At 38.5% G+C, this 23,521-nt stretch overlaps 1 protein-coding gene and 1 pseudogene across 6 annotated transcripts in view; both read right to left on the bottom strand.

Moving 5' to 3' along the window:
- The window catches only part of LIMCH1 (LIM and calponin homology domains 1), a 384,023-nt gene that overhangs the window by 272,219 nt on the left and 88,283 nt on the right, over positions 1 to 23,521 (bottom strand). The window lies entirely within an intron of this gene.
- On the bottom strand, positions 2,628 to 2,752 carry LOC126032820 (uncharacterized; annotated as a pseudogene).

The following is a 23,521-nucleotide window of genomic DNA, read 5'->3' as shown; positions in this document are numbered from 1 at the left end:
CTAAACCAGGCATAACATATATAAAATCTCATTGGCTTTTCACAACATGATAATTTAAAAAAATTTAAAAAGGAAATATAGAGGAAAAAAATCCCTCAAACAATTTGTTTGCTTGGGAAACAAAAAACAAAAGCAAGGCCATCATTTAAAAGCTTCCAATTTGCACCACCTGGCACAAAGGGGATCTGGGGACAGCAGGAAGTTGATCTGAGCAGGCATTTCCTCCCCACTATGCATGTCACTTCGACTTGAAACATCAGCCAGCTACTCAAAGTGAAATGAAAGGCTTATCTACAAAAGGAAAAGCCAAAGGGACACACCTTTGAGTCACTATTAACAGTACCCAAATGAAGTAAGCAAGTGCCCACAGGCAGAGGAATATGTGGCCTAAGCTGGCAACACTTTCCTAAGCTGGCAACACTTTCCAAACACTGCATTAAGGTGGAGAAGAGAGTGGAAAATGCTAGGACAAAGTGAGGCTCACTGGATAGATCAGGTAGCTAGAACTCCATGTCTAATGAAAGGTGATAATCAGCTCTTTGGGGGGAAGTCAGAAATTTCCCCTACAAACTAAAATATATAAATTCATTAAATATTCACTGAAATATTTGCTCACAGATATGAGATATAGTACAGCATTTGAGGTACTTGCCTTATATAGTGTCCGGTCTTTCTCTTTAAATAGGCCTGTGGTCTGGTTGAGGTCTGAGGTCTAGTCTTTCCCCTCAGGATTGAAAGTCCAGAACTCTCTCAGCCCCCTGCCTACTTCCTCTGTGCTTCCACTACCAAATCTCTGAAGCTCTAGGAATGAGACTAACATCCCCATTTTGAGCTTGTCTCCATATTCTCCTACCCTTAATCCCCAATCATCTCCAGGGCCATTTTTCTTCAATAGGCTATGCTTAGTGTCTTTCTTTTCCTCATTTTCTTTATTTGATCTGCAATCATATTAATTTCTCAGGATGTTCAGTATCTTCTTCTTGTCAACACCTGAGAATCTCCTCCATTTCATGCTCACTTTACTTCAGATCTCACTGGTAGCACCAACTAAGACACTTCCAGAATGATCCTTAGCTCAGGTTTCCTCATGGCAGCATTAGCTTCCATTTCCTCTTGGTGCTGCCTCATACCTACTGGATCCACTCCCCTTTTACAGCCTAATGGCCATTCACCCCACTCTCCTTATATGACACTGCTTTGGTCTTAATAAAGTTCCATTATGATGGAGCTTCATCATGGCTAGACTGCAGATGGATCATCACCTTCCAACTAGTCAAATCTTAGATTACATAGAATACTTTGTCTATACCTATGCCCTTAAACAGAATAGTAGATGCTTAGTGGGTGGCTCTCTTTCTTTCCAAAAACACTACCTATTCTATGAAGAAAACTTTCAAATTTATCTTTCTTGTTGAATATCTAATCCAATACATACAGTTGTATGCAAATGCCTATGTATTTGTCTAGATAGCTTCACAGATAGTTTGCTGGGTTCTCAATCCAACATAGCCAAATAAATAAATAAATAAATAAAAGTTCAGTGTATCCTCCTTCAATCCTCAAGGCAAAATCTTCTGTTTTCTCTACTTCCTTTCAAAGCACTACCTGTACATTTGCCCAGAGACTAACTTCTCTGTCTTTTCCTTCCCACCATGCTTACATAATTTTATAAGGTCTGTTCATTTTATTTTTCACTTTATCTCAAATGTAAACCTATCTTCTCCATAAGTACTACCCAATATATCTTTTGGAAGGGCACATAGATCACTACTGGTCAACAGAACATTCTGGAATGACAATAATGTTTCATATCTATTCTCTCCAATGTGATAGTTCCTATCCATAGATGACTTCTGAGCAATTGAATTACAACTGGTGTAGGCAAGAGAGCTTGCCTTGCATACAGCCAACCCAGGTTTGATCCCTCTCATCCTAGATGGTCTCCATCAAGAGTGATTCCCAAGTGTAGAGTCAGGAGAAACTCTGAGCACTACCAGGTAGCCCCAAAACAAAAACTGCAAATAACAAAGAAACAAACAAACAGCTAATTCAATTGAGAAACTGTATTGCAAATATAATTTAATGTTAAATGAGTATAATTAATTACTACCATATTGAGTTATATAGAAATACTATCCCTGACAGTAATCTTTGTCTGTTCACTCAGATTCACTCCTAACTGCTCACATAATTAACCCACAGCTTATATTTTAAATTATAAGGGAAGAGTCCAGAGATAGAGCTCAAAAGTAGACCACTGTCCTTCTACATGTGAGCTCCTGAGTTCAATCCTAAAACATAAAATTTAATTAAAATTTAAAAGTGTAGGGACATCCTATTGATAACTGACTTCCAGGTAAGTTCTGTCAATGCTTTTGGTGACAACTAGTTCAGGAAAAGTGGTTAACAGAGATTTCACCACCTGTCCCTAGCTTGCCGTCCAGTAGGGGTTGCCTCCTCCCCACATTATTTTTTTCAAGCAGAATCAAAGCAGGTGGAGTTAAGGAAGAAAAGAAATTTTAACAATGTTAGGTATTTGCCTGTCTCTGGTCTCAGGTCTCCTTTAGCCCCAGGAGTAATATCTTTGAGTCACTGCTAAGTTTTAGGTAGCTTCACCATTACATTTGGCCTCATAGTCTTAAATCACTCATATAATCTGTTTAGGGATCAGCACATCCAGAGTGCAATGGATAAGCCTCACCCTGGGAAAACCACCTTTGTGATCATGGTATCTCCCCTGCCAGGTAAGTATAAAGCACTCATATAATCAATTTCCTCTATTATATTTCCTCCACTGAAATACCAAATAGATGGGCCCAGAGAGATTGCACAGTGGCGTTTGCCTTGCAAGCAGCCGATCCAGGACCAAAGGTGGTTGGTTCGAATTCCAGTGTCCCATACGGTCCCCCGTGCCTGCCAGGAGCTATTTCTGAGCAGACAGCCAGGAGTAACCCCTGAGTACCGTCGGGTGTGACACAAAACCCAAAACCCAACCCCCCCCCAAAAAAAAGAAATACCAAATAGAGTTCTTATTTTCCCTACTGAAGACTCATGTTCCATCCTAACTGACATTTTCTCTTAACTTTGTTCTGATTCATTCTAATAGCTGCTGCCATGAAGTCAGTCATCAATTTCAACATCATTGAAAACAATGTATGTCTTAAAGATGCATCAGAAGCCATCCCCTTTACAGAGCATGTGTGTGTGTTGCAGTACATAAAGGATTTTATAGATTAGAGCCATTGCTCTAATACTGATCCTTGAGACTAGTATTTTTTTTCAATATATTTTTTATTTAAGTAACATGATCATAGTTGGGTTACAGTCATAATCAGAAGACTCCCCCTTCAGCAGTATAACATTACACCCCCCCCATCCCCTGCCTGTATTCAAGACAGGCATTCTACTACAGTTCTTTGTTTTTTAAGTTCAGGAAGTTGTATTTTTTTTCCTTAAAGGATAAGAGTAAAAAAAATATAGTAAGGGTGTGATAGTGGCAATCGTCATTGTTTGCATAGGTCCAGAAAAATGGGGAAAATGGAAAAAAATCCTTGACCTGATTACAAAAAGGCCTCACCCCAGAAGTTTATTGGCATAAGATCAACTCTGGGTTCCAGGCATACCAGTCCGTCCAACACCAGTCATTCTCAAGGTCCCGGTGAAACTTTTTCACACTTTAACTATTGTTGGTATCAGATTCTTATATTTAAAGACTCTGGATTCTGTGCATTTCTTTCATTGATGTCAGGCTGATGTGGAGCATCCTCTAGTTTCAGCATACCATTAAATGCGGAACGATCTGCCCTGCATGCAGACTGTTGCTGAGTTGTCTGGGTGTTGGGAGCACTCTTTGGAGTAAGTCAATGCCAAAGCAGTGGTAGGTCTTCCCTGGTAGAGGCTTGGATCCTGGTAATGTTATAGACAATTGTGTCTATAACAATCTATGTTTCCATAGATGATATCCATTGTTCAGGTGTGTGTGGGCGATGCCCATTCTTCTGAGGCCTGAGCCAAATCATTATGCCAATGTTCAGGGTAAAAGGCCTAATTACATTACCAAATTTGTGTTCCCATCTCTATTAGATAAGAACTTGTTTGCATATGTATTATTTTCCCATTTTAATATGCCTATGCAAAAGAGAAGCAATGCCACAAGATATTGTTGGTGCATCTGGGGGCCGACGAAGAAAGTCCAACATTCCCCATAATTTGGTACATAGATGAAATCTATACAGAGATACTCTTCTACCAGTATTGCTTATAAAACATATCTCAAAGGGGGAAAATCAAACAATCAAATAACAAATCCAGTAGGCAAAATTGTCACATTATGAGGATATTCGAAAAGAGTTATAGATGTTAAGGGAATACATCTGAGATATACAAAGGAGATACACATGACCCTTTTATGTTTTAAAAATAGTCAAGAGGGAGGGGGGTTTTTCCGAGACACCACTTTGGTCTGTGATTTGGACAAGCGAAGAGAGCATGGAGCCATGTCCTCCCCTTGTTGCCTGCTGAAGCTTCTGACTCTCCGAGAGGCGTTTGCTTCCTAATTGCTGGAAGTTGAAAGTTCAGCAGTCCCTTCCCAGCCCCTTGCAGGAACAAGGAAGCCTGGGGTCTCTTTTAAATTGCACCTCACCGGAACTCAGTTGCTGGGACCCTGAGCAGTTGTCTAGGAATAACCCTGGGGACGGGGAGGAAGGAGAGAGAAGGTTGTGGAGGGCAGCCGAGGCTGCATCTTCACCTTATCTTGGCCAAAAAGCCTACAGCAAGGAACCTTGCCATGACACGTTGCCTGCTGAAGCTTCAGACTCCACCAAAAAAATTACTGTGAAAGATATATAATCCACCTTGGCCCAAACAAAAATCCTTAGTACAGAATAATGGTTAAATGTGGGGTAACTACGGCTATACCACCCTGAATGCACCCGATCTCGTCTGATCTCGGAAGCTAAGCAGTGTCGGGCTTGGTTAGTACTTGGATGGGAGACTAGTATTCTTACCACCATTCCAACCATCCCCCATTGTAACTGAGGATAAACTAAGAAGGTGAATTACGCAGCTTAGAAAACAACTAAGTAACTTCAGGTTCATATCTGACCTATTCCAATCTGGATTCCCATTTTAATCTCTCACCCATCCACCCTGACTTTATGACACACTGGACAAGCACTTCCAGCCCCCAGTTGGTCACTCAGGTACCTCTCAAAATCAATTACCATTCAACTGAACTCCAGCAGACTTTAACTACTTATTAAAAGGACTGTTGGCAAAAGAGTCCTCTTACCTTTATCTCAAGTTTCATTTCATAATTCTTCACTCATTTATCCATTGTTTGGCTTATAAACTACTTATGTTCTCATTTTTTGTTTTGTTTTGGGGCCACACCCAGAGATGCTCAGAGATTATTCTTGCCTCTGTGCTCAGGATCATTCTGGTAGATTGAACCCCAGATCAGTTGCATGCAAGCCAAGTGCCCTATCTACTGTACTATCTCTCTGGCACTCATATGCACTTATTTAAATATATTTACAACATCCTGAAATTTAATAAAGAAAAAGATGATACTTTAAAGGTATTTTTTCAATGTCCTCAGAAGTATCTGAGTGATTACTAGAAAACATTCTTCAGTGATCTGCAAATATTTGTAAAACTTTTCACAGATGCAGCTTCCTGCAGTTTCTTGGAAGAAATGAAGGTCACAAGTTAGGCTCTGTCCCAATTCTCCACCTTTACCATGGTTAAGAAATGAGTTCTAGAGCTAGTCTATGTCACTGTTCTTATTTTAACTCAGATTTAGCACTTGGTAGCTGGATAATTTGAAGTGAGTGACTTAACCTTTCCTGGGCTATTTCTTACCTTTACATTTAAAATGATAAGACTACTTGCCTCTTAATACCACTGGGAGAACTCCTCAATGGCCTATTTATGTAATATACTTATATAAGGAATACTTGAAATACCCACTCAATCGAAGTTTTTTGTTTGATTTTTTGTTTGTTTGTTTGTAAGGGGGTCATATCTGGTGGAACTCAACACTTGGCAGAATGTGGGTATTTGACCCATGAAGTGTCAAGGATCAAACCAGTGTTCAGTGCCTGCATATATTCCAGTTGAAAGCAAATGGCTTGCATCTATAAAACAGTTGTTGACCTACCTCCTCTGCCCCTAAGTAAGATTTTATTAAGCATCTTTCAAACAGTAGTATCCTGGCTTAATTAAAAGCCACATGTTGGGATAGGTAGTGTGCCTCAGTGATAAATCACTCACCTTGCATATGTGAGCCTTAGTTTAATACCTATCACCACAAAGAATTTTAAAAAGTTCCTATCATTTCCCTAACTTGTGAAAGTAAAATAGTTTAAGGCTATAATCTCACTCTTAAATTCAATTCCCCCCACAAAATGGTGTGCATGTATAAAACAAGATCATCACATTTATGATATTATAAGTAGAAATGTCAATAAGACTATGAAAACAAGATATAATAAGGTAAAATAGAGAGGTTAAAGTGTTTCAGAAAACTTGATATGAATTGAGAGTAATATGTCCAATAAACCAAACAGGTCTCCATGTCATGTCTACATTTTAGAGAAAAGCCATGCATTTTCTCTGTATATAACCAGTGCTTTAATTCCGGTGTTTAGGTTATCTATGTCCAGTTTTCCTTTGTGTCCTGGAGTATTAATAGTCCTCGTGTCAGAGTGCTGGTTGGTCTTCCCTTCTAACGTAAATATCTGAGGCCTGTTCTTGGCCTTAAAACCCAACTACCATATTGTGAAGAAGCTCACATAGAGAAGTCACAGATAGGTACTACAGTGACAATCCCTGCTAAAGGTTTCACTTCACCTCCACCATCACCACTAATGTGTATGCATGTGAGTTTCTGAAGATTTCTGCCCTCAGTATTTAAGCTGCTCTAGCTAGTGTGAAGTTGAGCAGAGACAAGTTCTCCTTGTAGAGCTCTGATACAACTGCAGGTGATTGAAATCAATCCAGACATTTTTCAGTCACTAAGATTGGGGATAATTTGTTAAACTGGCAATGTAACTAGAGCCGACAATTTGCTATGTAATAATTGTGAATGGATAAAGGCAGGATCTTTTACTGTATCATCTCTCAAAATTGCAACATCAATCAAAGAAGATGATCCATGGATTTGTTTTAAATCTAGATCAATCTGGAATAAACCAAATCTTTTTTGAAATTGGGGACATAGATCTATTAGTTGGAGCACATGGTTTGTGTGCAGAAGTCTTGGGTTTAATTCTGGGAGCAACACAGTCCCAAAACAAAACAAAATAAAAACAAAATATCTAAAACCATTTATCTAATTAGTTGTTTAGGTCAAAGTACACTATATGCTGCACTTGGGAGATTTTGCAGTTGTTCTCTGGGAAAGGAAAGTATTACCACTTAAAATCAAATAAATGCAACAGGATAAATAAGAAAATGCCCTGGGGCCGGAGAGATAGCTTGGGGGTAGGGCATTTGCCTTGCATGCAGAAGGACGGTGGTTCGAATCTCGGCATCCCATATGATCCCCCGAGGCTGCCAGGAGCAGTTTCTGAGATTAGAGCCAGGAGTAACCCCTGAGTGCTGCTGGGTGTGATCCAAAAAACAAACAAACAAAAAAGAAAATGTTTTAAGGGCTAGAGTGATACTACATCAGGTAGGGAACTTGCCTTGCATGCAACCAATCTGTCCCTAGCATCCCTTATGGTCACCCTAGCATTGCCATGAGTGATTTCTGAGTATAGAGCCAGTAATGACCCCTGAGCATTGCCACGTGTGTCTCCAATTTAAAAAAAAAAAGGAAAAAAGGAAATGCCTTAAAAAGTGGTACATATTTCTGAAAAGTACATAGCAAAGACCCAATTGGATTATACTTTGTTAATAAAATCACACTGTATAGACTCTAAAATTAAAGTAAGCTGTGTGAAAAATAAGAACCCCAGAGCTATGATAAAGCTTGTGTTGCTTTTAAGTCATAAGTTTTATACACTTTGATATGCCAAAATTCTTACTGATAAAGTCACAGTTGTAATAAAAAATATTGATGTAACTAATCTCTGGTATTAATTTTTCTTTTTTATATATTATTATTATTATTATTATTTATGAAGACAAAGATGCAAAGAAAGAGGACAAGGTGAAGTTACAGTGGGAAAACAATCACCCATAAACAGAATTCTCAAAATAAATCCCCTTGCTGACACCTTAATTCTGAATTTTCAGGCAAAAAACATTAAGAAAAACAAAACAGGGGCCGGGCGGTGGCGCTGGAGGTAAGGTGCCTGCGCTAGCCTAGGACGGACCACGGTTCGATCCCCCGGCGTCCCATATGGTCCCCCAAGAAGCCAGGAGCAACTTCTGAGCGCATAGCCAGGAGTAACCCCTGAGCATCACAGGGTGTGGCCCAAAAACCAAAAAGAAAAAAAAAAGAAAAACAAAACAAAACCCATGCACAATTACTTTGTCCCTCAAGTCCCAGACTGTAGTACATTACAACATTTCTTAGCAGTACACAAAGCAATCCAAAGCCACAAAATTTATGTAACTCCTTTCACATTAATCTCTTGTATTAATTTTTAAAAGCATCAAATCTTTCAGTCATCCAGGAGCTAAATCAAACTACAAGTGAAGAAATGTTATAATATAAAGTGACTAACAAGATAAGTGATACTGCTAGTAATACTAAAGGAATGAGGAGTTTCTATACACACAGAATTAAGTCAGATGGTACCACCATTAGAGAATTTTTCTGAAGAAAAGAATCCACCCTTAGTCACAAGTTAATGTACATCAAAATGTTCAACAAGTCTCTTGATATTACAAATGAACCACAGCATGGTCAGGTGTGCTGAACTGAAGCAACCACAAGAGAAATCCATACTACCATTTTGTAATATGGCTGGTTACTTGTTTTAAAGAAAAAAACTTGTTATTCACAATAGAAAAGACTAAGTAAATGATACCTGTAAATAGTTGGGCACCAGAGCAGAGTCTCATTAGAAACTACTTTGAATAAATCACTAAGATCAAGCACACTTGACCTTACACAGCTGGACTAAATCCCAATTATCATGCCCAGTTCTAGGAATTAATTCAATATCTTTCCCAACTTCTTACAATTCAGCCCCATCCTCTCTACCCCAGGGACCACTTCATCTCATCACTCCTGGCTCATGTCTCTTCTTTTAGGATCAAGGGAAACACACCCAGATGTGATTAACTAAAATTGCTATCATGTTTCATAAATTAATTAACAATTCATCCTTTATCTAAAGCCATAGCTAGAAACACTATAATTTCTAGCATTCTCTCTTTTCTTCAAGTTTGAGAATAATAACTTATTATTTTCCTTCTAATCTGGGAAAATAACATTCTAGAAAAGAAACTACAAACAAATATTGACAACAGTCAAAACTGCAGAGAACTGCTGCATATTTTATGCCTGTTTCTCTGCATTCATGTCAATAATCACAACTGACCATTTGAAGAAATCTATGTGTATTGAACCTGATCACGTGCAAGTATGTATATAGGCATACATGCACATATGTGTGCATGCTTATGCCAGTATGCACATGACTATAAAACCCTAAGTAATACATTTCTGGATGAGCAAAGCATTTAATGCAGAAGAGGACATTAGGCTTTCTGCATCCTATTGTTTCACCACTGCATCACCTTATAAAATAAACATATATACCCACTGGGGCCAGAGAAATAGTGCAGCAGGTAAAGTGCTTTCCTTGCATGCATCAGGGTTCAATCCCCTATACCTCATCTGGTCTCCTAAGTCCACCAAGTACTAAGTACTGGTTCTTGAGTACAGAACCAGGAGTAAGTCCTGATCGAAGTTGAGTGTGGCCCAAAAACAGAAACTGAAGTTAAAAATAAAAGGGGGGAAGGAGTGGTGGCACAACGGTAGGGTATTTGCCTTGCAGGCAGCTGACATAGAACAGAGCACAGTTTGATCCCCCGGCGTCCCATATGGTCCCCCAAGCCAGGAACGATTTCTGAGTGCATAGCCAGGAGTGACCCCTGAGCATCACCAGGTGTGGCCCAAAAACCAAAATAAAATAATTAATTAATTAAAAAGCCATACCTACCCAGTGTGCAAATATTCAAATAGTTCAGATTCATAAAGGCTCTCCAGTGCCTTCTGTGAATGTGGGAGTGCCTCGCATAGCTTAGGTATCCACTTTATCATCTGGAAAGACTATAAAGTACAAAATGCCACCAGACACAACACCTTGACCCACACTTAGAGGCTCTCTAAATACCTTCCAGCACATCTGTTGCCAACAAGCTGGAGAGGAAAGACATCCTTGGCACTGACAGCTGACTGCAGCTAGCCAACTATGCAGCTGTTTCCCTCCCAGATATATAGACACTCTATCTCTCTCTCTCCCTCTCTCTATCTGTCCTGATCATACCATTTAAAATAACCTCCATGTATTAATTTAAATTTTGAAAATGTGACTCTTTAAAACTTCAAATATTAATCTTTAAGCAACTTTGATACCAAATAAGGAAATATAAACCAAAAAATCCCATTGCATGAGAATAATACCCAAAGAAAATAGAAATGATGGGTGGGAAGTGCAGTTAAGACAATAACTGGGCAAAAACTGAGAATTAAAAGGAAGTAATGATATGCATGATAACGAAGTGTCTGGGGGGAAAAAGAAAAAATGGGAGAGAAAGAGAGAGATAGAGAGAAGAAAAATGTCTGTCATAGAGGCAAGCAGGGTGAAGACCATGGGGTAGGGTAGAAAACAAACTAGGGCCATTGGTGGTAAAAAAATGTTCACTGGTGAAGGGATGGATGCTGTAACTGCATCTCATGGTGATTTAAAATAAATTTAAAAGAAAAGGATAAGTGACTGCCATAGGGGCAAAATGGGGGTGGAGGTGGGACAATTGGAGGGTACATGGGGAAGATCGTGGTGGTGGGAAATGAGCACTTGTGAAGAGATGGGTGTTGAAACAGCATCTGTTCAAAATTCAACCATCAATAACTTTTTTGTTTGTTTTTATTTGGGCCACACTCGGTGACACTCAAGGGGTTACTCTTGGCTATGTGCTCAGACATCGCTCCTGGCCTGGGGGACCATACGGGACACTGGGGATTGAACCCAGGTCTGTCCTGGGTCAGCTGAGTGAAAGGCAAACGCCCTACTACTGTGCTATCACTCCAGCCCCTGTCAACAACTTTTCAATTCTGTATTCACAGTGAAAAAAATAAAAAATAAACTTCAGTTTGATCAAATAAAAAAAAAAGATCAAAGAAAATCACTTTGACTATTTTACTCATTCCCTTCTTTGTTTTTACTTTATTTAAGGAGGGGCCTCTCAAGCAGTGCTCAGGATACCAAGGAGTTACTCCAGAAATTCTCCATCAACTACCTCATGAAAGCTAGAGTCCAAAAATGTGATGCTACTTGGGCCCTGTGGTATTCGAGACCATTAGAGACACACTGACAGTGTTCAGAGACCTTCAGGGTCACACTGAGTGATGATCAGGAATCTCCAGGGCTATCCGTGGCAATGCACAGAAAGGTCATGAGACATCAGAGATGAAATTGGGTCCCCTGGATGTAAAACATGTAGGATATGCTAATGCCTATATTATCTCCTTGGGACATCGTTTCTTTACTTAGTAAGTAGATTCTGAGCCCTTAGAGGGGTTTAGATTATGGTAGTTGGTTCAAATATTGAACAGGAATGTAACTGCTGAGGGCAGTGAGGGCCATGAATGGAGCATGAAGGTGGGATTCTCTTAGTAGAAGAGAACTGGGTGGGTAAGCAGCACATGAAGTGGGAGGGCAGGCTTGGCTAGGCATCAACAAAGGGGTGGTTATTGCGATTTAACTGTACCTACTGGTCACAGTTGAGTACAGTTAGAGAAGGTCAAGGAGAGAGAATGAAAGAAGAGAAAGGTAGGAAAGAGAAGAATGGTCCATAATGAAGATTCTGTGGCAGCAAAAGGCATTCCTAGAAAGATCTTTATAAAGAAAATCAAGTGGCAACACAAATGCATTAAAAGAGACCTCTTTTGGGGCCGGAAAGGTGACGCTAGAGGTAAGGTGTCTGCCTTGCAAGTGCTAACATAGGACGGACCGCGGTTCAATCCCCCGGTATCCCATATGGTTCCCCCAAGCCAGGGGCGATTTCTGAGTGCATAGCCAGGAGTAACCCCTGAGCGTCAAACAGGTGTGGCCCAAAAAACAAAAAAAAAAGAAAAAGAAAAAAAAAGAGACCCCTTTTAATGTAGAAAGATATCATAAAAACAATAAGACCAAACACCCCACTAGGAAAGAAACAGAAATATTAGAATATATTGTTTTATATGAACATCCATAAAAAGTGCAGTTTAGTGGCCATTCAAAGCAAATTTAAAATTATACTATAGCAAAGTAAAATTAAATATTAATTCAAAGTAAGTCAAAGCAAAGGAATATTATTTCTTCTGTCCCACTTTCAGAACTTAATCCAAACACTGAGCAAGGGTGGGATGAAAATATTTTGTTTCTGTAACCCCTAATCTCAAGAGTACCATCTGGCTGTCCATTAACCACCTACATAAATGCTGATCTTTAGTGACAACCTCATTGAATATCATGAAGGAGAAAGGGTGTGAGTGATTTCCTAGAACATACCAAGCCCTATAGTATTCACACAAATATTTAACAAATACCTAAAACATGCATGATACAGGTCCTATGAGTGCTGCAAAAAATGAGTAAAAACTACTCTCCCTTCAAGGGGCAACAGAAAGACGTGTTTAGGTCTAAGGCATGGTAGTTTATGGTAACCATGAAAGAAGTTCTATTTGTACAAATTAAGCACATTAGGCTTATCCTCAGTGACTTTGAGGCACTAAGAAAGCAATTAAAAGATCTGACCTTTGAAATAAATCTTCCAATTATGGAAGCAGGAAGAAAGAATCAGAGTTAGTGAAATTCTTAGGGTGGAAGAGTGAATAGTAGATATTGTCCTTGCTCCATGGAGTCCACAGTTTGGTATTGACGTTAAACAAGTCTAATTTAAAAGCAAAAGTTCAAGGACCCATGAGAATACTTAATGATAAGAATCAAAAAAGACAGCAAAACTTAGTGTTCAAAGTAAATGGAACTTGAAACTCACACTCAGCACTGATGGGAGAGAATTTTGTCAAAATCACTCTAAGTAATAGTCAAAATCTAGATAGGCTCAGACCAGAAAAATAATACAATAAGTAGAGTCCATGCCTTGTATGCAGCTGACCTGGGTTGAATGGTATCCCATATGGTCCCCCAAGAGCCAGGTATAACATCCTTGAACATTGCTGGGTGTAGCAAAAGAAAATCTAGATAGGCTGGCAATAACATGGATTCTATCATTTAACAATTATACAAAGAAGTATATCTAGAGAGGCTCAAGATGTACAAAATTGTTCAATTTATCAGCAAGTGTGAAAAATCAGAATCCCCCAAGTAATGTTAAATAGATGACATGAATAAATAATGGTAGTTTATATAACAAAATAGCAGCAAAATTATGAACTACAATTACATAGATAAATCTCAAAGACAAGAAAGTAGTATCCTTGTTTTTCTATTTTTATCAAATTCATAAATAGTCAAAAATGTCTTACATGGTTTATGGATAGCCATCATAGTAAAAACATAAAAGATTTGTGTGAGTTAGGCCCAGAGAGATAGCACAGCGGAGTTTGCCTTGCAAGCAGCCGATCCAGGACCAAAGGTGGTTGGTTCGAATCCCGGTGTCCCACATGGTCCCCCGTGCCTGCCAGGAGCTATTTCTTAGCAGACAGTCAGGAGTAACCCCTGAGCACCGCTGGGTGTGGCCCCAAAAAATAACACCTCCCCCCAAAAAAAGATTTGTGTGAGTGATAAAAACCAAAAATCAGACTAACAGTTGCTTCTAAATATGGAAAAATACAGCATGGGGGAAGGGTATATGGTAGGCTTCAAATACAGATCATATACTTCTTTCTAGTGGCAAACTGTAAGCTTTTGAATCAGGACACCATTGCTTATCTCAAAGTCCTTGACATGTGGCATTATAGTCCCAAAGTTAACATGGCCACAAATATAGATTTGTGTGAGGTGTTGAATGAGGGCTTCCTCTGAATACTATTTAAGATGCTGGTCTCCATGTCTTGCATGGGTCCATAATTTTTTCCTACTATCTCTTAGCTGTATAACAAATGCAAGTTTCTATAATGCCAGAGCATTCAATAATTAGAAAATCTAGCAAGAAGCTGACATAAAGACAGACTCTTGAAAGACAGTCTTAAGGAAGAACTTTCAAAGTCTAAGATGGCAAATGTGAAATAGGAATCCCCTCAAGTAGAGTGATTTACCAAACTCAGAAAGTAATTGTAGTTGGGTGAATAGTCTGCTTGATTCAGAAGTTATAGAAGGGGTTCAGAAATAACATGACTTTAATTTCTTTAAGAGTTTGTTTTAAAGAAAATTCAAAAAAAGCAACCTGTGGAATATGATGCCCTATTTCCTATTCTTAGCAACTCCCTCCCATAAAAAATAGCTGTATCAGAGGGGCTGGAGTGGTAAAGCAAGCAGTAAGGCATCTGCCTTGCACACGCTAGCCTACGATGGACCGTGGTTCGATCCTGCAGCAACCCATATGGTCCCCCAAGCCAGGAGCGATTTCTGAGTGCATAGCCAGGAGTCACCTCTGAGCGTCATCAGTTGTGGCCCAAAAACAAACAAAAAAATGTGGTATCAGAATCGTATTCATGTCATCAGAAATTACATGTGCTCCATTCCATGGCTTGCATGTGAGTCTGTGTTTTCTCATGAATCTTCATCTAAACTTCCAGTGGGAATATTCACACAGGCCTCGAGAACTATTGCTAGGTGAACCATTGTCCAGAGGAAGAATGAACTTTAGCTTTCAAAATGACCCTGAATGAACAATCATACATTGATGCATCTGACCTTTTGATGATAGCAACCTATTTTAGATTTACAGCCAACACATTACACTTGAGAGGACACAACCACCTCTCCCAGAGGTACTTGCAAAGCCTACTAATAAGGAAATGCTCTAGTGGTCACTGGCAGGGAAAGCATTCTAGCTGAGTGCAGAGACCCAGGCACCACATGGCTATCATAAAAGATTAAGAAGGGAAATAAGGCAAAACTTGCAAATGAAGACTGGGAATAGTTCAAAGCAATGAGCCCAAGTATTTGATAACTTTATGCCAAATAACTTCCATAACTAGAAAAAAACTTCCAAAGAGAGCTGAGATGAAGCAAGCAGTGGTTGCCATTAGAAGCAAGAATAACTTTGACCTTTCTCCCTCAACTCTTTCAGTACTTCAGGTAAAATGGTTCTCCAGATCAGAATTATCACCCAGACTTATAGTCAAGCAGGGGCTGGCTTGTTAGAGAAGGAAAGAGCTTGTCTTAAGGGTGTATTCATGGGTTAAAAGGAAGCCAAGAGGCACAGCACATTCAGATAAGAAACACAAGTACAGCTATCCTAGTACTGAGAAGTTTGGAAAGGTAAGAATATGGAGCAGGGGCCAAAGAGATAATACAGTGGAGTAAGGCGTTTGCCTTACTATTCGAACCACCTAGGTTCAATTCCCAGCATCCTATATGGTCCCCTGAGCACCTCCAGGAGTGATCCCTGAGAATTAGAGCTAGGAGTAACTTCTGAGCAGGGGGTGAGACACGGGGGGCTTGGGGGGGAGGGAGAAAGAGAGAATAGAGAATATCAGAGCTTAGCTAAATAAAACAGGGACTTTTCATGAGAAACTTTAATAAAAAGAAAAGGAGGCAATAATTGAATGTTTCATGCTATCCTAAAGATAAAAGTTTAAACTGAGGATTAAACTACTTGAAACCAGGAACTACAGAACTGTGAATGGATAAGTCCTTCCTCACCTATGTTCAAAACTTAAGATATCCCAACTTTTATTAATAGGATTTAAGATAAAATATGGCAATATTAAGTATTTACACAATAATGATCTGCTAATAGTCAGCTCTAGAAGATTTTTAAATCCACACCTCAAGTGAGATGGGACATTTGAAATGCAAACAAAGGAGCAAGTATACTCCAAAGTTTGTTTTGAGCATAAAAATACTAATGTTTGGGGGATAGAAATTGTTTGTCTTGCACATGGCTAACTCGGGTTTGATCCTCAATATCTCATATAGCCCCCTGAACCTACTAGAAGTAACCCCTGAGCTCAGAACAAGGAGTAAGCCCTGAGCATTGTTGGGTATGCCCCCAAATACTAATATTTCAAAAATTACTTTTTATAATGTTCTTGATGATTTAATATCACAGAATCATTTTCAATCATCTATTTTGGGAAGACTAACAAAATAAAGCAAAAAAGACATTCAAAGTAAGAAGATTATTTTAGACAAACTCTGCTTATTCCAGTTCCTAAACTTTCTCTAAGATAAACTATATACCAAAGATAACTTTCGTGTTTAATGTGAAAGGACAATGTCAATAAACTCAATTATATGTGTGTGTGTGTGTGTGTATCCCTAAACTATACAGCAAAATTGCATTTTCTGCCTTGTTATTTTAATTCCTCTAGTCATTCAATTAATGTACAACACGTATTTATGGAAAACAACACTATGCAAAATACTATTTGTTTCAAATGTTCCTAACATATTCATATCTAATATTGTATTTTAAATACCATAATTTTCTAAGAGCCTGAAATCCAATAAAACTTTGCATTTTAAGGGATAAAAGAGCTATTAATAAACAAGTCTTAAGTAAAAAGAGAGGTGCAGCTTACTCTTAAGTAGAAAGATATGGTATTAAAAATATATAAAATCTCCCTAAATAAAACATGAACAATGTTGCTGAATTGAATCACCCATCAAAAATTCCAGTTGAAGTCCTAAGCCCTAGGACCATTGCATGTGACCTTATTTTGAAATATAGGTTATTGTAAATATAATTGGTTAAGATGAGGTCATACTAGAGTGTGGTGGGCCTCTCATTCAATATAGTTGGGGTTCTTATCAAGAGGGGAAATTTGGACACAAGCACACAGATGGGAGAATGCATGAAGACAGCCAAGGAGACAGACCTGGAACGGACCTTCATCTCCAAGTTGCTCCAAAAGAATCAGCCAGAACATCCTTCTTTTGGCTTGCTGCCTCCACAGTTGATGAACTGAGTGACAATCTATTTTCATTATGTATATCATGTCATTGGTGATCATTTACTATAACAACATAGTAAATTTATGTATGCAATATTAAAAAATATAAGCCCTTATACTCAAATATGCTTTACTATTCTATTCAAATAATTCCACAATCTAATCTCAGCCCATTTATCTAGATTTTTTTGAACCATGACCCAAAAATAGCTTTAACATTCTAGGTATCTATCCTGAAAAGTGAAAAAGTACAGAGATTTATGAAGTGAAAAAGATTTTTATTTTTATAGGGTGTGGTGAGATACTTTGGACCACAACCAGCAGTCTAAGGGCTTACTCCTGGCTCTGAACTTAGAAATTTCTCAGAACTGGAATCCATATGTATGCAAGTAGGCAACTTACCCACTGTATTATCTCTCCAGCCCTATGCTTACTAATTTATTTCAAAGATTGCAGCTAGTTCTACTTCCAAACTACGGGAAAAGTAGGAAACTGCTAGAAACATTAATAATGTCCATTAAAGAATTTCTTCCTCTGATCTGGAGTGATAATACAGCAGGTAGGATTTTTGCTTTGTACATATTAACCTGATTCAACTCCCAGCATAACAGATGGTTTCCCCAAGCCAGACAGGAGTAACTCCTGAGTGCAGAGACAGGAGTAACCCCGAGCTCTGCTAGGTGTGCCCCAAAACGAAAACAAACAAAAAAAAGAACTTATTCTTCTATGGGGAGACAGACAAACATAGGCAGCCAAACTTATATGAAACTTTGCAACTCAAAAAACTGGTTCATTCTTCAAGTACTCCATCAGTCATCAGTGTGTCCTGGACCAATCAGTCTGACCTCTCTAATCAGTGATGGACTTTTCTGGCCTAGCCAAATTTAAGAACAATTAATCTGAGAGTTGCATGTATGCACACATGAGCATGCAAACCCGAGCACACACATACACACAAACATACACATTGTTGGGTTTTTTTTTTTTTTTTTTTTTTTGCTTTTTTTTGTTTTGTTTTGGGGCCACATCCAGTGATGCTCAGGGTTTACTCCTGGCTATGTGCTCAGAAATCGCTCCTGGCTCAGGGAACCAAATGTGATGCCAGGGATCAAACCTAGGTCCGTCCTCAGTCAGCCATGTGCAAGGTATATGCTATCACTCTGGCCCCACATATTCACATACTCACACACAAACTGATAAAATGTTCATAGAATAGCATTTACCTCTGACTATAAGCTGTGCCTTATAGTATTTTCTATTGCATTTAATTTTTTAAAATGCTAGTCACTACTCACCAGTATGATTTTATAATCCTTGTAAGAGTTTTAACCAGTAGTTTGAAAATCAATGTTCTATAGGTAAAAGGAGGGAAACATGGCTTTTGCCTCAATTGTTCTTCCTCACTGTTCCACATTCTTAAAATCTAGAACATATCAACTCACCAAGAATGTTCCCTCAGTTTAATAAAAGATAGAGTGATTAACATATGTTCCATATTATGAAAAACAGATTTTTGAGCAGATGTGCAAATCCCAATTCCATTATTTTATTAAAAAAAGACTATTTGGTTGTCCTTGAAGATTCCATGAATCATAGTCATCTAGTTTGAATTGACATCACTGCAATCATAATAAAAACAGCATTTTGCTGCTTCAGAATCATCTTACTTATTTCCAGACATAGGCAGGGATGGCGATTCTATGGAAGAAGCAGAAATCAACACTTCACTTGACCAAAGATCCTACCATCTTCTTTTTCCATGCTTGCTCTTCACAAAATGAGACAAATTCATTATCTTTAATTTGTCTCTGAAGCCTCCATGACACTGATCTACATCAGAATTTTTTTTTTTGGTTTGGTTTTGAGCCACACCCAGCAGTGCTCAGGGGTTACTCCTGGCTCTGTAGACCATATGGGATGCCAGGTATCAAACCCGGGTTGACCGTGTACAAGGCAGATACCCTACCCATTATGCTATTGTTCCAGCCCTACATCAGAATTTTTGCTTGGTTTTATTTTAGGATCACACCTGGCAGTGCTCAGGGTCACACCTGCCTCTGCACTGAGGAATCACTCCTGGCAGGCATGGGGGGACCATATAGATGCCAGGATTCAAAGTACAATCTGTCCTGAATCAGCTGCTTGCAAGGCAAACGCCTTACTGCTATGCTATCTCTCTGGCCCCTACATCAGAATTTTTAACTCAAACTACACATACATAAAATACATTCTACTTCAATTCTTCCTGTCCTTTTATGCTACTTGCACTTTTTCATTTTTTAAAGAAACTTTGGAAGATCAAGATAAAAACATCAGGGATTTTATCACTTGTCTTTGTATAAAGTGTTAGTAATTAAATTTATATCCAGACTTTGACAAGTTTAATCATAAACACATGCCATACTCTTTATATTTCATCTTATTGCCTCAGGGCTGTGTGGCCTTCTAGAACTTACTCAGGCCATCTCCCCATTTGTGTACCATTCCAGAAAGGTCAGAAGGTGCATAGCACATGAACTGGTCTGAAAATAAAGCAATCAGCACCCAAAATTCAATTCATTCCATGAGGTATCAGTTTCATTCATTCCTAGATCCATACTGTTCTTGAAATGTTAACTTTTAAAAGCTATGGTTCCATTAATTATCTTATATTTGAATCTCTTAGTTAAATCTTTCCTACCAGTTGATTAGGAAGTAGATCCTTAACCCATTTTAACACACAATTGTATGGGATATTAATATATCCAGTAATATCAAAAGGGCAGCAGGAATATAAATCCTGTGTATCCTGTTATTCCCATCCACCCACCCATCTACACGCCCCTCATATCCCATAGGTCTTGAGGGATATGTTGTCCTTATCTGTGCTTCAAAGAAGTTAAGAGTATAGAATGGAGACTTTTTTTTAACAAAGTGGGTAGAACTGTTCCCCTCCTTTTCAGACTTGACACTGGAATAGCAGAAACCCACAAACCCTTTGACAAGGAAGATCTATTTTGTTAAATAGTGCTAAAACTTCAAAGAATAATCCTTCAGGGAAACTTCATTCTACTCTCCTTGAACTCTGAATTCTTTCCACAATTGCCATTCTCTAGGAAGCCATTCATGGAAGGAAATAAAAACCACTCTAAGTTGATATATATTTATCTCAAGCCACAAAGAGCCGAAGTCCTCCTAAGATTGCCCTTGTCTCACCAAACCATTCCGGGAATGCATCCTGGAAGAGAAAGGTGCTGCCAAGACCAACAGATAGAAAAGCCAGATAGAAAGGTCATCCGCTATCCTCATCCCCAGAATGCACAGAAAATCTCCTCCCAGGCCATTGGTCCACAATAAATTTCCATTTTTAGGCTAAATAATTCCATTTGAAAATATTGTGAAAAGATACAGGTCAATGGAACAAAGAGATCAGAAAACCTTCACATACTTTTCCACTTTCTTTGAAGGCCTAATTGGAAGAACCAAGTTAACGATCTATTTTAACTGTTTTTGCTTGAAAATATAAAAACTGATTTAATGATCATTTTTATAGACTCAAATTTGAAAACAAAATGTCACAAAACTTCTTAGAATTTGTATTTGATGATTGCCTTGTAAGGGCTTTTCCATTCAATGACCACCACCAATTTCTAAATGATTTGCTCCTAGACACACAGAAAAGTACTCCTTGAACCAACCAACCACCTATTCATAACATCTTAAGATTCTGTCTTCCTATGATGGATGAAATAGAGACACTATTGAAGAGTCCCTTATCTGACTCTACAGAAGCATACAATGGGAAGAAGATAATTTTAACCAGAAGCAGCAGCAACATCTTCAATAAATTAACTAGGACTATAGCTCTGTTGACTGGTCCAGTCATCACATCAGAAACTGTAGATGAACAGATTTAGAGAAAATATAATCCCCAAGTTTTCTTCCATGGGAATAACCACTAGAGAAGAGAAAATTATCCTGAGAATATTCAAATCCTCAAAGTTGAACAAAATTGAAAGAGACACTCTTCTGATGGTCAACTTGGGGAGTGCTATGGTTTTAGGGATGCCCCTTTTTAAGGCAGATGAAAGCTCACTTTGTTGGACTTGACAAGGGTTAGGAATTGTAGGAGCTCCAGCCAGGCAGAGTCAATGAACTGGCTTGAATAATGAAGTCACCATCAGCTCAAATTATAAATCAAATAGACACTGCCAAGTTTTTATAGGACCCTTCTAGGTCAAGTTCAGATATAAATGTTAACTTTAAGGGGTTAGAGAGATAGTACAATTGGTAGGGTGCTTGAGTTGCATATAGCCAACCCTAGTTCAATCCCTAAAACCACATATTGTCTCCTGAGACCAGAGTCAGGGTTAAAATCCCCACATCCAAAAATACTAAATTTTAAAAAACTCTTCAGAGAGATAGCACAATGGGGTATAAGGTGTTTGTCTTGCATGCGGCCAACCCAAGTTCAATCCCTGAGTACCACCAGATGTGACGCCAAAACAAACAAAACCCAACTCTATATAAAATTGAATATGATCCTTGTCACTGTTTAGAGACTACATAAACTAAAACTATGCCTTAAGCAAGAAAAAATATTAAAATATACTCTAAAATGTCAACAAATGGCTTCAAAACCAAAATCTCATACTCCCAAAAATCTGTCAGAATTGAAGCCATATGAGTATCTAATTTCTTGGACCAATTCAGACTCATACAAATTGGAGGAGCTCTTCAGTCTTTGAGCCATCTCTTGCCTATAGTTCAACTCCCTTGGATCCAGCTAAAATTACTATCCTGATTAAGATACTTAGACTATCTCTGATTATAGGGTTTTCTCTGGCAGATGTAGCCCTTTCTACCTATCAACATTTTAGTTAGGTCAAGGTTGTGATTTTTTTTGGGGGGGTTGTTTTTTATTTTTGTTTTTGTTTTGTTTTGCATTTCCTTGAGTCAGTGAATTTGTTGTGAATGCTTCCTTCAAAACAAAGCAAGCAACGTGGAAGGAAATTGCTGAGTTGCTTCTATTAGAAGTTCTTTACCCTTGGGGCCAAGAAAATCTCCTCACATCCTTTGCAGGCTGGAATTGGACACCTAGCACCTGCTCTGTGAATTTCTCTTTTCCAAGTTGCTCTCCCATAATTAAATGAGAACATCCAATTTATCTCACTGAACAGCTTTCCTTTACCAAGTGAATTTCTGTTGTTTTCAGGAGAGTTTGTTTTGCTGAAAAATATGATTCATAAACAGATCCTCATTTCTCCTAAGAAATTGTGCCTAAGGGTTCCATGAAGGTTTTTAAAAATGCAGCTGCTTAGCTTCCTGAAATCTGGAAACCTTTACAACATGAAAGAAGAATGGTTTCATTGAATAATAATCCATTTGCAATAAGAGCAAGGTTCATACTACCATTAAATGTGCTTATCCACTAATTCATCAAAATATTCCTTGATTTTCTCTAAATACTATAATCAAATGTTGTTAGTTAATTTGACATAGATTCAGGAAAGGCAATTTAGAGTCTCACAGGTGGTCTGAAACCTCTCTGTTGGTCATGTCTGATGCACTCCTCCAAGCAGAAAGAAAAAGAGCCAGTATAGTTTCTTTACCTCTATACATTGGAACATGAGACACAATGCTTTCATGAAGGAACTCATTCCCCCAAAGTGAAACTGTCAGTTGTTAGCTTATATTTCCATTTAAACAAATCTCTAACTAAATACACATGAAAAAATGATACAACCCTTCCTTTGATAAAAAATCTAGCATCCAATACTGGCAGGCAAAATTTCAGTTACTTGCTGAATTGCTAAACAGTTACACAAAATCACCTAACATACCCATTTGTATTTTCCCTCCTACTTACATATCAATTCCTTCCTTCAAATTAAAAAAATATCAGGGCCAGAAAGATAGCATGGAGGTAGGGCATTTGCCTTGCATGCAGAATCCCGGCATCCCATATGGTCCCCTGAGCCTGCCAGGAGCAATTTCTGAGTGTAGAGCCAGGAGTAACCTCTGAACACTGCCGGGTGTGACCCAAAAACCAAAACCAAAAACAAAAATACAAATTTTAAAAATCATGGTTTTCCAGTCATTCTTTTTTACCCTGGTTAAACTTCGGATGCATAATAATGTAATTACATGTGATAAAATAGAGTGAGGAGGGAAAGAAGACATGTGCTTCTTAAATAATTAAAACTGAATCCATGATCATTTCCATATTGAGTCACTGTAACATTAGTACTTGGAAGAGAAGCTAGAATTACATTCTGAGTGTTTGAGTTTATTCCCTCTTCTCCATAGTAAATCAAAATGAATAGCATCTATTTGGAAAATACATCTTTCAAC

The sequence above is a fragment of the Suncus etruscus genome, chromosome 16, assembly GCF_024139225.1.
Source record: "Suncus etruscus isolate mSunEtr1 chromosome 16, mSunEtr1.pri.cur, whole genome shotgun sequence".
NCBI lineage: Eukaryota > Metazoa > Chordata > Mammalia > Eulipotyphla > Soricidae > Suncus > Suncus etruscus.
Note: the sequence above shows the minus strand (reverse complement) of the source record. Positions and strands in the feature narration are given on the sequence as shown.